General features: G+C 46.4%; 1 protein-coding gene across 1 annotated transcript in view; it reads left to right on the plus strand.

Moving 5' to 3' along the window:
- CARMIL1 (capping protein regulator and myosin 1 linker 1) overlaps window positions 1–15757 on the plus strand; it is a 1545633-nt gene that overhangs the window by 860896 nt on the left and 668980 nt on the right. The gene's annotated exons all lie outside the window — the stretch shown is intronic.

Here is a 15757-nt window from a genome sequence, read left to right on the forward strand (position 1 = left end):
TCTAATCGTTGTCAAACCCCGTACTACATCACTACTTCAAAATACTCACTTTAATTACAGTAGTGACGTAAGAGGCTAATAGTTAAATCAAGTGGTGTGTGAAGTAGTAATGTAGTGTAGAGTTAAGGTATACTGATTAGTTCACTGGACTTTGTTTACATTGAGTTTTTGTAGTAACCTCAATTTTGGCATTTCCAATATTTGTAGATGTAGCTTTTTTCTAGGTAGTAATCCTAACTCTTTTTTAAAAGGTTTTATTTTTGGCGGTGCGGCCTGGCTGGAAGCTAATGGCATTGTAACCCTTGTAGCCCCACAGCCCGAGCTGAGTAAACGGCTTCTCCAGCCTTTTAACGTCATGTCATATAGATATGCAGTGGAGGAGAGGGTTCTGAATGTGAAGGCTACTGGAATTCGGAACCACTCGCCTAGTGACCCTTGACATTGCCCTGTATTTTGAACTGAAAAGGTTCCGGGTCCTGGCCCACTGGCCGCCAGCGGTGGCACGGTCATGGCAAGTGGGGGAGGCAGTGGCCCAATGGGTGCAGGATTTGCCCGGTCCTTGGGAGAGCTTTTTTTTTTTTGACGAGTCTCACTGGCAATTGCATGAGCGCTGGGGAAATACTTGTTTGGTGTGTTCTGAGGCGCTTTACACCCAGGTGGTAGCTGGTCCCTGCATGATTAATTTCATCTGAACCACCTACAAATTAGCGGAGATTGTTTCAGCATTGAGCTGTGCGTGGCTGTGCAAAGAACAAGTGCAGCTCGAAATGATCTACTGCTCCTGGTCATCTGTGGTGTTGTCTGTTGACTGCTTCTGAGCCCTTTTGGGTAACTGCTCCTGAATTGGTGGGTCAGTCCCTGTCTGGATGCTTCTTAGCCCATCTCACACCATTCTTCAGTGGTGCTGCCCACCCCCTGTCCTGCTGGGGGCCAGCCCTGACCTCGGCTCTGGTTCTTGGAAGTTCCTCCAGCATTGGATCTTTCATAGATTCACATGCTGTGAATATTCCCCGTCATCAGGCTGGGAATCCTCAGTTAGTTTTTGATTCTCCTTGCCTTAGTCATGAAGAAGCTACATTTTGTAGCCTAACACCCTTGATATGGGTGTTTCTGGTCCCCACCAATGGTACCTCGAGTAGCCCTAGACAAGACCTTCCTCTTCCCCTCAGATTCTAATTGCGTGTTCTGCTGAGGTGGGAGTCCCGTTTTCCACAGTCAGAATGTTTAGGTTAAAATCTTCAAAACAGCAATTTCAAAAGAAGAGAAGCATTTTCATTACACAACATCAAGTACACTCTTCAAGGTGAGGAATTTTATGGGGATAGAGGGCAAAAGGAAACCCCTTTTTAAGCCTGGTGCCACTTGTGGACTCCAAAATGTATATGAGGGAGATTAGGAGTCCGACCGCATATCCTGCCTTTAACCCCACCACACCGTTAAAACTGCACTATCTGTCAAGGTCATAGCTCCAAGACTCTCAAAGATAGAAATAGAAGGCTAGTCTGCTGGCTGAATGAGGGGAACTACCCGAATACCCTCCTGAGGTTGAGTCGACCAACAGCATGGCCGCTCCCGTAGGGAAAGTAAGCGGCCGAAAAACCTAAGGCGCCAGACATGCCGTCGTCATCTGCAGAAGGCCAGTGATCACTGTGGTGGAAGTCAGCAGCAGAAGGCGGCAAACCAATGGAAGGACGAAAGCACAGGCATAAATCAAGGTCAGTGAGAGGCCTCGACAACAGAGGTGGCGGAGTACAAAGATCATCCAGGGCAGACGACCGGAGGCACAAGTACCTCGTCGTCGACCACTCCGAAAGCACTGAAACACGAGTCAACAGAGATCGTTGATGTGTGGAAGGCGCACAAGCACACCACGACCAAGGAGAAAGAGCGGCAAAAGTCGTGCAAATCTGGGCCGCCGACGTCAATGGCAATTAAACATCACACGCCTGATTGACGACGCCGTATAGAACTACCTCGTCAACGTATGGCTCATCCACATCGCTCCAAAAGTCCAGTTTATTCACGACAATCCACAAAACCAGCTCATCATTGACACACCGTAAACTGGACATGTCGACGAAGAAGGCCATGGATAAAAACCACACAGGCACGGTCCCGTCACCCTGGCCTACAACCTCGGCAGTGGAGAAAGACACACTCCTGGGTCTCAAGAAACAGCAGATGGAGAGCCCGTTGCCAACACCATTGACGGCAGCCCCATCAATGGGAGGATGGGAACTTCCTCAGGAGGTGCAACCTCCACAACCAGATGAGACAACAAAACGCATCCGTCAGGTCTCCCCTATCCAGTACTCTGAGGTACTACCAGAGGAAGAGGAGGTACTAAAATGTGAGGTGAATACCGACTTCAAGGCGCAGCTTCAACAGGCAGACTCAGAACAATCAGTGATATTACAGGAGGAGGCTCCAGCTAGGCTGGCAATGGCAGGGAGCCATATTCAGGAAGGGGACCTAACAGTTCGAAAGCCACAAGAGAAGGCAGATCCGGCACCATGACAGCCACAAGAAGAGGCTGCCCCGGCTCCACCCATGGGGCCCACCCACCTCCAAATTCAGCAAAGGGAGGTAAGGGTACTGTTAACCAACCCACATGCCCTACTATCCATACAGTTCCTCTCGTCCCTGCAGATGGTTATCACCCAGCTTGATGCAGCTTTGATGAGATGAGGGGTTCCAGCCTTACCACCACCTCAACCAGCTGTACCACAGGTACCACAACAATCTTGGTCAGACGCGGGTCTACCTCACGGGGAAGATCAGCAAGGTTCTCTCCTTCCAGACACAGGTCCACACCGCGGGGAAGATCTGCAAGGTCCTTCAGGGGTGCTCGCAATCCAGGTCAATTTCCCCAGCATCCCCTGCACTTCAGCCAGTACACAGGGGCAGGTGTGTGTCACCAACACTAACCTCTCCACTACGCAAAAGGAGCCATACCATTTCACCACCAACCCGATCAGTGACGGAAGAAGGGAAACTACCAGATAGGGAGGCGGATGAACCCAATGACACCACAACCTGGCCAACCACTCCGAGGAGCAATGATGATTTGGATACAGATTCCTCCCATGAGTTTCCCCAGGACGAGGAATCAGAAAAGCCATCGCCCTCTGATTACATCACAGGGTTGCATTCTACGGTCATGAGGCTTGCAAGGAGTTCGGCCTCCTCGCCTCTTTGGATTAGAATAATGCTTTTTATTTGACCATATGGGTAATAGGAGAAAAACAGTGTTCTCATTCCCCATCCTCGGTTATGTCTGGCATGGGGACTTAAAACAATGAAGCAACCATTCACGATTCCAGCGGTGAAAGGCCGTCTTAACAAAAAGTACAACCTCCAGAAAATGCAATAAAAGACCTCACTTCACAGCCATCTCCCGGGTCAGTGGTCTCGGTAGTGGCAAACCGCAAAGCAAAATCCGAAAAACAAAAATGCGCTATACCACCGGCCGATGAAGCGATGAAGCAGCATGCTTTCGATAAGAAGGTCTTAGCGATTGGAGCAATGACAGTTAAAGAAGCCAACTCCCTATCCATCATAGCAAGGTATGATAAGAGAGATGTGGCATAAACTCACATCAATCCTGGAGCATCTCCCAGAGGAAAAGCGTAAGGAGGCAAATGCAATCCTGAAAGAAGGAGAATAATCCTCCAACTTCGGTATCAACATGGCGGTGGAACTGGCGGAAACAGGTTTAAAACAAGTGGTCAACGGAGTGGTCCTATGTAGACGAGCATGGCTCCGATGTATGGATTTCTGTCCGGAGGTCCACCATAAAGTAGTAGACATGCCCTTTGAGGGTGAGGAGCTTTTTGGACCCAAGATCGACAACCTTTTCGTCAGTACAGGGGAAAAGCCAGTAGAAAATCCACATCCTCATCCAACAAGGGACGTCAATACTCCAGAGGCTCAGGCCCAAGTACCCAAGGTACAATAGAGCTTACCAGGGATACCACAAATCGAAAGACTTTGAACAAAATCGGCACTGCAAGCAGCCCTCTGGATCCTAAAGGGGACCGCAGGGTAAGACCCAACAGTGACAATCCATCCCATTGCGTCCTGGGAGGGAGGATCTCCGGGTTCACCCGAGACTGGAGAGAAATAACCAACGACAAATGGGCACTGGCTGTGGTAGTATACAGGCACCTGATGGAGTTCAAACAAACACCCCTTCACATACCTCCAAACAACCAACCACAGGTGCACAAGACAGCGCTCCAACGAGAAGTGCAGCTCATGCTGCAAAAAATGGCCATAGAAAAAGTCCCCAGCGACCAAAGGAGAAAGGGGATATGCTCTGGATAATTCGTCCGCAAAGCAAATGGAAAATGGAGACCCATTCTAGACCTGAGGTGGTTTAACAAATTAATAAAGCGCCAAAAGTTCACTATGATCACATTACAGAATGTCATAGAAGCAGTGCAGCACCACGACTACCTCGCGTCCCTGGATCTCCAGAACGCATACTTTCACATACCCATCCACAAAGGGCACCGGAAATACTTCTGGTTTGTCATCGGAAAACCGGCCTCAGGTCGGCTCTGTGCACCTTCACAAAGTGCCTGCGCAAGTTGCAGCCAGCCTGCGCAAACAAGGGCACCATGTCTATCCTTATTTAGATGACTTGCCGGTGCAGGTTCCATCCAGGCAGGGAGAACCGGCTTCTATATTGGCGACAGCGGGCCTATTACAAACATTGGGCTTCGCCATCAACTACAAAAAATCCTTCTTGCGGCCATCCAAGCGGCTCATATTCTTGGGAGCGGAATTCTCCACCCAGGAGCCCAGGGTGCGTCCATCCCAGCGTACCCCTGGTAACGTTCTTTCGATTGGATGTTCCTTCCACGTATGCCTCATCCCCCATTTCCAGCCTGCCCCGCCGTAGAATTTATGTGTCTTTACACTTTATGCTTTCTTGGAGCCTACGGTCTATGGTATGCCTGGCAATTGCTCTACAGGAGGGAGAAAACAGAACTGAAGCCAACAGTCTCTGGCGTGCACTATTTATACTGATGATGACATTGGCTCAATGAGACAGCACACAGCGCCTCTTGTAAAAAAGAAAATAGGAAGCAGCTGAAGCTGGAAGGATAATTATCATTAAATGAGGAATACGTGAGAGGAACATCCAATCGAAAGAACGTTACCACGTGTAAAACTTTCTTCTCATGGCAAACCCATGATTTGTTCCCAAAGTACCCACAGATTTCTACAAGAATTCCACCATAACCTTACCGGTTTTCTTTAGCAAGCCCTCTTAACCTGCACAGGTGGCAATACACGTGCTCGACCTCAAGCGAGCGTTAAAATACTGCATTAACAGGACACAGTCATTCAGAAAATCAATACAACTTTTCGTAGCATATGGTTCAACGAAGGCAATGCTCTATCCAAATGAAGCATAGCAAGGTGGATCTTGTTGGCCGTTGTCTACGGCCACAAGTCAGCAGGTAAGCCCCTCCAATCTCCGCCTCATGCACACTCGACAAGAGCTACAGCAGCTTTGGCGGGATGGTGGTCAGGTGTCCCGATCACAGACCTCTGCCAATTGGGCACCTGGAGAAGCAGCATGTCGAAGAAGTGCAGACAGTAAGAGCAGTCCCACAGCACCTGTTCCAAAAAGGTACAATCCTATGGATGTGCTGTAATGTGTGCTGGTTGGCTTTTACCTGTATGCACTTTCAGTGTCTGTATACTGCTACATAGTCTATTCACAGCATGTGAATTTATGAAAGATCCAAATCTGTAGAAAGAAAACGTTTCTTACCAGTAACTCCTGTTCTCCAGCATTGGTGTCTTTCATAGATTCACATGCGCCCTCCTTCCAACTAGTCGGGTAAAACCACTTACATCCCAGGGACATCTGGTACCATGGGATCAGAATCTGAGAGGAAGAGGACTGTCTAGTCTAGGGCTACTCGAGGTCCCATTGGTGAGGACCAAAAACAACCATAACAAGGGTGTTAGGCTACAAAATGCAGATTCTTCTTGCCCAGGGCAAGGGGAATCAAAAACTAACTGAGGATTCCCAGCCTGACGACAGGGAATATTCACAGCATGTGAATCTATGAATGATACCAATGCTGGAGAACAGGAGTTACAGGTAGGAAATTTTCTTCTTATAGTGCCCAGTGAAGTGGGTCTGAGTGGGGAGTGCATATTTCCACCGGGTACTGGGGCGTCCTGGTCTTTGGAGAAGTCTGGGTGGTATTCGGGGTGAACGCCCTTGTGGCGATCTACAGGGCCAGCACTTTCTTCAGTTCTCCACACTAAGTAGACCCGCCTATGCGCAAGGTGAAGTCTGAAAAAGACTAAAGAGAAGTCCATGACTACCATCAATGAAATGCTTCAGCAGCCAAGGCAGGTCTCTGATCCGACGCCTGCAGTTGAGCAGGAAACACAACCGACCACAAAGGGAGACCTCTTGCACCTAATCTAGTCGATACAGAAGGAGATGGCGACGACAATGAAGGAATTAAAGAGATCCTTTCGGGAACTATCTCATAATGTACAACAGAACAAATCCAGGCATGGGGTACTAGAATCTGCCTTCAGTGATCAGGCACACTCCCAGGTGCAGTTAGAATAGAGGGTGGCAGCGCTCGAAGCTTATCGGCACATTGCAGAGGAGAAACGGGAAGATGCTGAAAACTGATCCTGCAGAAACAGTGTTCCGATCAGGGGGATTCCAAGGGAGATAAAAGACCAGGACCTGGAAGCATTTGTCCGTGAACTGTTCCAGGAAATACTGGGGGATGCATATGTGGACCTCACCCTGCACTGAACACATAGGGAATTTTCCAACTTTCAAATGAGACGGAATCTCCTCCTGGATGTCTTGGTTAGGGTTCACGTCTTTAAGACCAAAGACTTTATCTTCCAAAAGGCCAGAGAATTAAGGAGTTTGCAATTTAAGGGATCTTCTCTTCAGTTGTTTCAGGGCTTTTCACATAGAATGTTTCAAAAACACAGATTGATGGGGCGTCTAAACAACTGGCTCTCCGGAAAAGGAATCCACTTTAGATGGGGTTAACAGTTCCAAATCGTGTTTAAAATTGAGGAGTCCAGCATCAATTTGCATCTCTGAGCGGCTGTGGAAACCCTGAAGATGCCCGAAGCATACATACGCCAGAAGAGAGATCCTTAGTGCCCTCAATGGCCTCATGGTCGCAAGTGCACTCTTGAAAGAGCAGAAAGCGTGATCGCTGGAGGCCTTTGATGGACAGACAGGACAGAAGCAGAGACGCCGAGGCTCCTGACTGAGAGGTCTTAATGACGAACTGCAATTGACTCGGATTTCATGGAGTTACCTGACACATATGTGTTGTTCGTCATTCTGAAGCTGCAAGGAATGACAAAGTTGTAAATGGGGCTGCTTTATCCAAAAAGTTTGAATCTGTCTGCAATTCTGTGGCATTAGGAGTATGTACCCACTTTCAGGCCGTTAGACCTGATGTTTACCCAACGCATGGTTGTTACGGTTTTCATTTTTATTTTATTTTCCATATCCAATATCATTGTATTTGGTGTTATGTAGTAGTTGCCTGGCGCAATGAGAGATGTCCTTGTGTATGCGTGAGCCGTGACTCGTCCATGTTGATGGAGGGTTTGCAGACTTAGAATATGGGCTTTATGGGATGGACACAGTTCAGTGGGGGGGTTAACAGTTTGCCTGAAGTATTACATTGACTGGTGTGAAAATTGTTTAAAAAAATGTTCAGGGGCTAAACTCTCCAAGAAAGCGGAAGAGTGTACTTTCCAAACTGGTAGACCTTAGGGCTGAAAATGCCCTGCTCTAAGAGACCCACCTTTTGCAGCGGGACTGGCCGAGGTTGCGGCCTTGCTGGTTCCCTCGTCAGTATTTTGCCTCCTCACCTTTCAAAAATGCAGGGGTTGCAATCATGATTGCCAGATCCTTACGTTTTGAACAGGAGACAATTGTAAAAGATGTCCAGGGTAGGTACATTGGGCTGAATCTATATATAGCGGGGAAGGATCTCACGGTGTCTATATACAGGTTAATCAACAACAAGATCAGTTCTATGTCCAACTATTCCCTCACATAGCGCAGCTCCAGTGGGGTGAGTTAGTGGTAGGTGGGGATTTTAATGTAGTACTGGGTCGAGGGAGGAATAAATCTGGCCTTGAGCTGAAGGTGGTCCCTCTTAAACAGGCTATAGCTGACATGCAGTTGGTTGATGTGTGGCCGTATCTTCACCCCCATCAGCGTGATTATTCCCATTTCTCAAACGTTCACTGCACATATCCCAGGATTTATTATTTTCTGGTATATCACCCTTTAATTGCGCAGATTACGTCTACCACCATAGAGGTAGCACTGGTCTCAGATGACTCTCCCATCACCCTGAAACCAGACCGATATGGCCTAGGGGGAAGGGAGTCCATGGGGTGGAAACTGAATGATTCCTTGTTGGCTGTCCCGGTTGTGTGTACCACCATTTCAGATAGGATCACACAGTGTTTTCAAGAAAATCTCACAGGGAGGTCTTGGTTTCAGGGGTATGGGAGGCTTTTAAACCTACACTTAGGGTGGAGATCATTAGTATAGCCTCGGCGCAGAAAAAGATTTCAGCCCAACGGGTTCGAGCCAAGGACAGAGTTCGAGAGTGGGAGGCTCAATATAAACGGGATGGGGCCAGAAAGACTTATAGGCAGCTCCAGGTAGCAAGGGCGGAGTTAAAGGCGCTATGGGCCGATGATATTTCATACAAGCTACTTAGAACAAAACATTTTTATTATAGTACATCTAATAAAGCGTTCTAAGTTTTTGCCCATAAACTCTAGGCCCAGAAGAACAGCACCACAATTGGGGGTTTGTGAGATGAAGCAGGCACACTACACAATGCTTTTTGTATACATTTTGCAGTCCTTTGCGGCTTTGATTTCCTATAATTGGCGATTTCTTACTGTGCAGTAATGAATAATTTCTTTGTTACCTGGATCCTGCACCTGTTGAAGTGTATATTGCGCTGCTGCAATATTAAACAAACAATTCTTTTTAAATGTACACTTCCTTGGAGTGCGCTTCCGGTATTCCTTTTCTGAACTTTTAAATCATACAAAAATACATCTTTGGATGGTTATGCACATCTTTGTTTATTATTTTTTTTCAGACATAAACTTTCTTCTTCAAATAACCATATCCTTTTTGTCTCTCAACACGTTTCTCCACGTTTACCGCATGTGGTTCATCAGGAGAGTTTTCAATTTTTTCGAATTCGGTAATGTTCTCAACTTTTAAATCCCTTTTTTTTAAAGTTATTTCTTTCATTTATAGCAAAACATTTATCCTTTCTTATCTTCCAGATGATATGGGATTTCTTATTTATCCCGGTACGATTGCCTTCAATCCTTCTCAGTCCGTGCTTACTGCTTTCTACACTTTGTGTACAAGAGATAGGGCAGGCATTAGGTTTTGATGGCATAGTCCATTTTGATTTGACAGACTCCACTACGACTGTTCTGTTAATAGTTTGATGGTTGAGACTACTCCGATCTTAGTTATAGGGCAAAGTAGGAGTTTTCCAACACCAGAAACTTCAATAAAGGTTTTACAAATTGTACCTATTGTGTCAGTGTCATACTTGTGATACCATGCCTCCCCTACACTAGGCACACACTAATGGCAGCTAAGGGTACAGGGGAGTATAGGTGGCAGATATTGAAAGCTACCTGTACGTATCTCAATTGGCTCCCGTTCTGGAAAATCAGGCAATTGCGCAGAATCCCAAGCTCTGGGTAGCTTACGATCAGGACAGCCTAGAAATCCCCCTGCATCGTAGATGTTGCCATTCCCTGGGGCCCTGGAAACTGGGGGAGCAAGGACCTCTGACATCTAGAGCTACACTGGAGTACTAGGATAAGGCAGTGCAGTGCATAGATATGCCAAAACCACATTCCCCTCACCTATGACAGGTTTGCCCGCTGGAAGGAGGGAGGTTTGTACAGGCTGAGCCAGTTGTTTAGGGACAACCATTCCCTCACATTTGAGGAATGCAAGCATGCCTACACGGTTGAAGATCTGTATGATTTCGATACATGTAGCTTCGGCATTGGGTGTCTCGAGCGAATGTAGCAACTCAAGGGTGGCGGGACACAACTCACTTTGAGGATCTATTTATAGGGGACCCACCAGCAGCTAAATTGACATCACTTTGCAAGGTGCTGAATGAGACTAGGTTTAAACCCTTGCATGGATCTATGGCTAGATGGGAAGAGGACATAGGTGCGACCATTGATGACCTGGCCTGGTGCAACATTTGGACAAGGGCAAACAGGACATCCCAAGCCGTAAAACTGAGGGCAAATTGTTTCAAGCTACTATGCTGATGGTATCTCACCACAGAGCTGTTGCTCAATTTGTTTTCCGTGCTCTTCCCCCATTGTTGGCGGTGTGGTGCATCCCTGTGCTCCTATTTCCACATGTGGTGGGGTTGTTGCCAAATTCATGTATTCCGGCTGGCGGTGGTCGACCAGATCAGGGGAATATGTGGTTTGAGCTGGAAATTGACTTCTTAGTTTTGCTTTTAGGTAATAAAGACTCACAAGTTCATTACAAGCTGAATGCCTGAAGCTCTAGGTTGATCACTAATTTTTTGGTGGCAGCATGTCTTGTGATTGCAAAACATTGGAATCCCAGCTTGCAACTAACATAACGGAATGGTGGGCACGGGTGTGGTATGAGCCTGCTATGTCCAAAATTGATGGGGCATAGTGGGAAGAAATGGTGCAATTTTTAATTGATTGGAGCCCGCTAATAACTTTCGTTTATGACCACGATAATCCCAGCATTCATCACAAGCCGCACCAGATGTCTTCTTTTTCATTACTGTAACTTGTGAAGCGGGATTTAGACTTTGTACCTAAGTATGCACTATGCACTGTATTTTGCACCTGTTTTTACATTCAGTATGGCTAACGTTGGATATGTGTTATTTCTGTTTTATTTTAATTATGTTAAAATTGTATAACAGTTCCTTACCTATATTATTGTATTGTACCAGTGAAGCTTTTACTATTCTTCTCGAGTTCTCTGTGGTAGGCCCTGGGGCCTTTTCCGTGTCATGGTGGTTGTGTATGGTCATTGTTTTTGGTACAATGTTGAATATGTCTCAATAAACATTAAAAGATTTTATTTTCAAGTAATCCATCTGTTTGTAATGTGTTTGTGTATGCCTAAGCATTTGTGAATGTGTGTGCCTATTTATCAGTATCTGTGTACATAGTGCAGATTTCGGATTTGTAAACTTTACTAAGCACTTAGCTGTTCATAGACGGGTGTTTATGAAAGCTGGTGTCATTTAGCCAATGCTGAGTGTCTGTGTGTGTCCTAGTCCTATTGCTGTAGCTGTGTGCGCCTGTCAGTGCTTATTGTGTGTATGTTGACTCTGTGCACCGTCTTTATTCGTATTTGAAGACTTTTTCAGAGGTATCCGGTTGGTCATTCTGTGTAGTTTACATACATTATCTGTCTCTGCAGGAATGTCCAGAGGTATCCAGTTGTTCATTGAGTGAGTGACGTTATCTGTATATTCATTGTGTGTGGTAGTGCAGTGTCCATCGAATCAGCAGACATGTCGAACCATATTTGGTTTAACATCGCTTGTGTATTTAGTGAAAACAAATCTCCTGTTACTTGAAAGTGGATGCCATGGTAGCCAAGTGGTTTGGTTACTATCAAAACGCGAGTGATGCTTGGACTGGGGTGACATGGGCTGGATCCGCCAGATACCACCACCATGTCACGTAAGTGGGGCAGAGACTCATTACATGGGTATGTCCTTGGACACTGTCCTTTTAAGGACACATCATGCCTCAAGTATCACTCTAAAGGACACCCATATTCAGCTGGAACTGAAAGGCTGCAAAATATTAAGAGGAATATCAAAACTACAATACAGATCATGCCACACAGGCACGTGAGACATCGCACTTGCAAAAGTGTGTTGTTAACAGATATAGTTGGGATCCGGGAGATATGGGTCGAGGGTAAGGCACGCATCGCCCTAGTCACAGAACTTTCTCCCGTGCAAGCACGGTGTATATAAAACAATAATACAAGATACTTTATTGGCATGACAGGGTAGATAAATATTGTCAATAAAGTCCATATTTCTTTATTTGGATTGTCTTTTCCGGTGGCATACATACACATATTTTGCTGTTCTCTGCTAATTCTGTGCTGTTCCAAGGATGACGCTGTGCTGTTCTTTTTTTTTTTTTTCTCTTTTTTACTTTTTTATAAACAATTATTATTCTTTTTTTGAAACCACCACAACTTAGACATTACATAAACATTTAAATTTCCTTACATTTCATTTCCTAGCCATCTGTTCCCCTCCACCATCCCCCACCCCTACCCCGGCCTACATCGCACTTGATAGTCCCTGCTCCTACTCCTTTTATTCCTTCTCCGCCACCCTGGTGTCTGTTCCCTCTTGCACAGGGGTATTCTCCGGGTCGTTAGCGCCCTGTGCTGAGATGGCTAAGTCCCCAATCGGCTGCCTCCAAGCATCCACTCCCCCCGCCCCGCCTTGTTCTGTGTCCCGACTGACTACATCCAACCACCCCACTGTTTTTGGCGTTTACCCATTTTATCAGATCCCGCCACAATATTTGTACCACCGGCTTAGTCTATGCTTTCCATCCCATCGCTATCCTTCGCTTTGCCAGTATGTATGCCAGATCATTCCGCTTACTCACATGTCTGGCCCTTTTGGGCCTTGCAAAGCTTCCTAGCAAACAAGCCAGAGGTGATCCGATAACTAGGGTAATGCCTTTGCTAAAGCTTGGGCTACTTCTTCCCAAAATCTTCCCATCTCTGTGCAGGCCCAGAACCTATGGACCATATCTGCATTTATCGTCCCACACTTAGGGTACGATTGTGGTGTTGCCTGACTGAACTTTGCTATTCTATTCGGAGTTGCATAGGCTCTGTGGGTCACATATAATTGAATCTGTTGGAGGTGTGCTTTCCTAGATACTTTTTTGTGGTACGCCATCGCTCTAATCCACCTTGCTTTTGACATGGGTTCCTGTAAATCTGCTTCCCAGTTATACTTTGTCTGCCCTAACTCTTTTCCCACTTTGGACATCAGTAGCTCATCTATTCACAAGACTTCATGTCCCCCTTCTGACACATCATAGAATTGTCTAATTGCAGGGTCGTTTCATTCTCCAGCCATCTACGTCTAAGGTACCTCTGAAGGCAGGAATATGAGATGTGCTGTCCCTGATGTACACCTGTGGCTTCTCCATTCTCCAAACTCCCTAGGCAAACCTTCTTGTATTACCTCTCCCACGATCGCCACCCCCCTTGGTTCCCAATACTTCCTTACATTCAACTCATTTGTTAATCTACTCCCTCTATTGCCACAAGCAGGATCTGCAGGGAATACGGTCTCGTATACCCCATCAATTGGCAAGCCCTGCGCCACATCGTACACCCCAGTCGGAGCAGCCAGGAAGAGCGAATTATACAAGGGTCAGTTATCCATATTACTTCATTCAGGAAGAATGAACTACCCATGGCTCGCAGTAGCCATCATTCAGGCGTTTGTTCCTCCGACAGCCATCTAGTTTCGAATTGCAACTGGCTGGCGACATAGTATACCTCAAAATTGGGCCAATGTATCCCCCTTGCTCATATGGATTCTGGAGCTTCCACAATACCATCCTGCTCCTACAATTATGTCACAGGAGGCTCCCGCATATAATGTTCAGCTTCTTGAAAACAGTTTTGTATCGCAAACAGGACATTTGCAGAATAATGCAGGAGCCACAGCAGCACCACTATCTTTAGCAATGCTGCGTGCCCCATAATGGACGGCGGCAATCTGGCCCAAAAGGACATGGAATTTTTGATTTTGTTTACTTGCCTAACCGTGTTCTGTGCATGCTCTGTCTTAGGATCATGATAGATGCCTACCCACAGATATCGGAATGTGTCTCTCCCATTTAATTGGTAGCACTGGAAGCATGCGCTCGGGCTTCCCGACTTCTGTGGTTGATCGTTATACCCGACAAGGCGGCATACCAATCCATCACATCTAGGATGTATTGCAATTTTTTTTCGAGATGTTGCAAGTACAGGAGCATGTCATCTGCATACAATGAAATCATATGCCTCCCTCCTGAAATGGCTATGCCCGCTTCCCCATATTCCTCCCGTAAATAGACTGCCAGTGGCTCCAGCGCTAGGATGAAGAGCATCGGGACCACGGACATCCTTGCCTTGTGCCCATGCCTAATTGCCATTGTTCTGAAATTACAGCCCCCGTCTTGACCCTAGCTATCGGTTCGTTATATAGCAGTCTCACCCACTTGATGTACGTGGGCCCCATGCCAAACCTTTACAGCACCGCTAACAGCCAGGGCCATCTGACTGAGTCTAGTGATGCTACTACAACCTGCTGTGTATCTCCTCGGGTGTAGTCTATTATGTGCTCCTATCTTCTCTGGTTGTTAGTAATATTCCTATGCAGAACTTATCCTGACTGCTCCTGGTGGATAAGCTTGGCTATTACTGGTTTGAGTCTTTGCCATAACTGCTGTAAGGATCTTCAAATCTTGATTTAGTAACGGGAGAGGCCTGTATGGGCCAGAGTATGTATCTGGCTTATTAGGTTTGAGGAGGGGGACTCTCCTAAGGACTCGGGCAATCTGCCTGTGTCCAGTGCTTCATTAAGCATTGCTAGCAGTGGGTTTAGGATCTCCGTACTGTATTCCTTAAAAAAATTAACTGGGAACTCTGTCTGCTCCCGGGGCTTTGCCCGTTGGTAGTTCTTTGATAACATATTCTAATTCTTCTATTGTGATGGGGACCTCGAGCTTGTCTCTCTCCTCACTATTTAGCTTAGGTAGACTAATCTATAACAATGCTTCTTGTACTTACGACCTATCGCACTCTGAGGTTTTCTCATATAGTCGCCTATAGTAATCATAAAAATATTTATTCACCCCCTCCTGCATCTCACACAACTCTCTGTCTGTCCCCACAACCACTCTAACTGTCCACTGTGTAGTTTTGCTTTTATAAAGCCAGGCTAACAAACGCCCTGAATTGTCCCCTTCTGCATGTTGTCTCTCCACATATTTTCTATAGCTTAAGTTGCTTATCCTATCCTAGTGTTCTCGACATTCTTGTTGTAAGCGGGACACTTGCTGTGCTTCCCCCAGGGACCCACCACCTGTTAGCTCTATGGCCTTCAACCTATCTTCTGTTTTCTTTAACTCCCGTACTATAACATCTTGCATCCCTTTCGACTTTGCTATTGCTGCTCCTCTCACCACTACTTTAAAGGCCTCCCATAGTGTACCTGCCGATTGCACGCTGCCAGTGTTGCATTCAAAATATTCTTTCATCTCCTCCCTAAGATGTTCCTGGAACCCTGTATCTCTGAGTGCCTCAGCCCTCAGTCTCCATGTCGGAATCCTGGCTTACAGGGGGAGTATCTGCCAATTTACCACCAGAGGGGCATGGTCCGGGAGGACCCTTGCTTTATTTTCAGCCCTTCTGAATTCTCCCAGGTTTTCTTCTCCCAAAAAACATGTAATCTAGCCTAGTTTAGAGGTTCGTAGGGGCATTATAGTGGGAGTATACTCTGCTCTGCGGGTGCATCTTCCTTAATGCAGCTGCCAACTGGAATACGTGTAATAACGTGTTTAAAGCTTTTGGTGGGGGGGTTGCGTGTGCAAATTTGTCGTCTGATCGATC

The sequence above is a fragment of the Ambystoma mexicanum genome, chromosome 5p (assembly GCF_040938575.1).
Source record: "Ambystoma mexicanum isolate Mex_15411 chromosome 5p, UKY_AmexF1_1, whole genome shotgun sequence".
NCBI classification, from domain to species: domain Eukaryota; kingdom Metazoa; phylum Chordata; class Amphibia; order Caudata; family Ambystomatidae; genus Ambystoma; species Ambystoma mexicanum.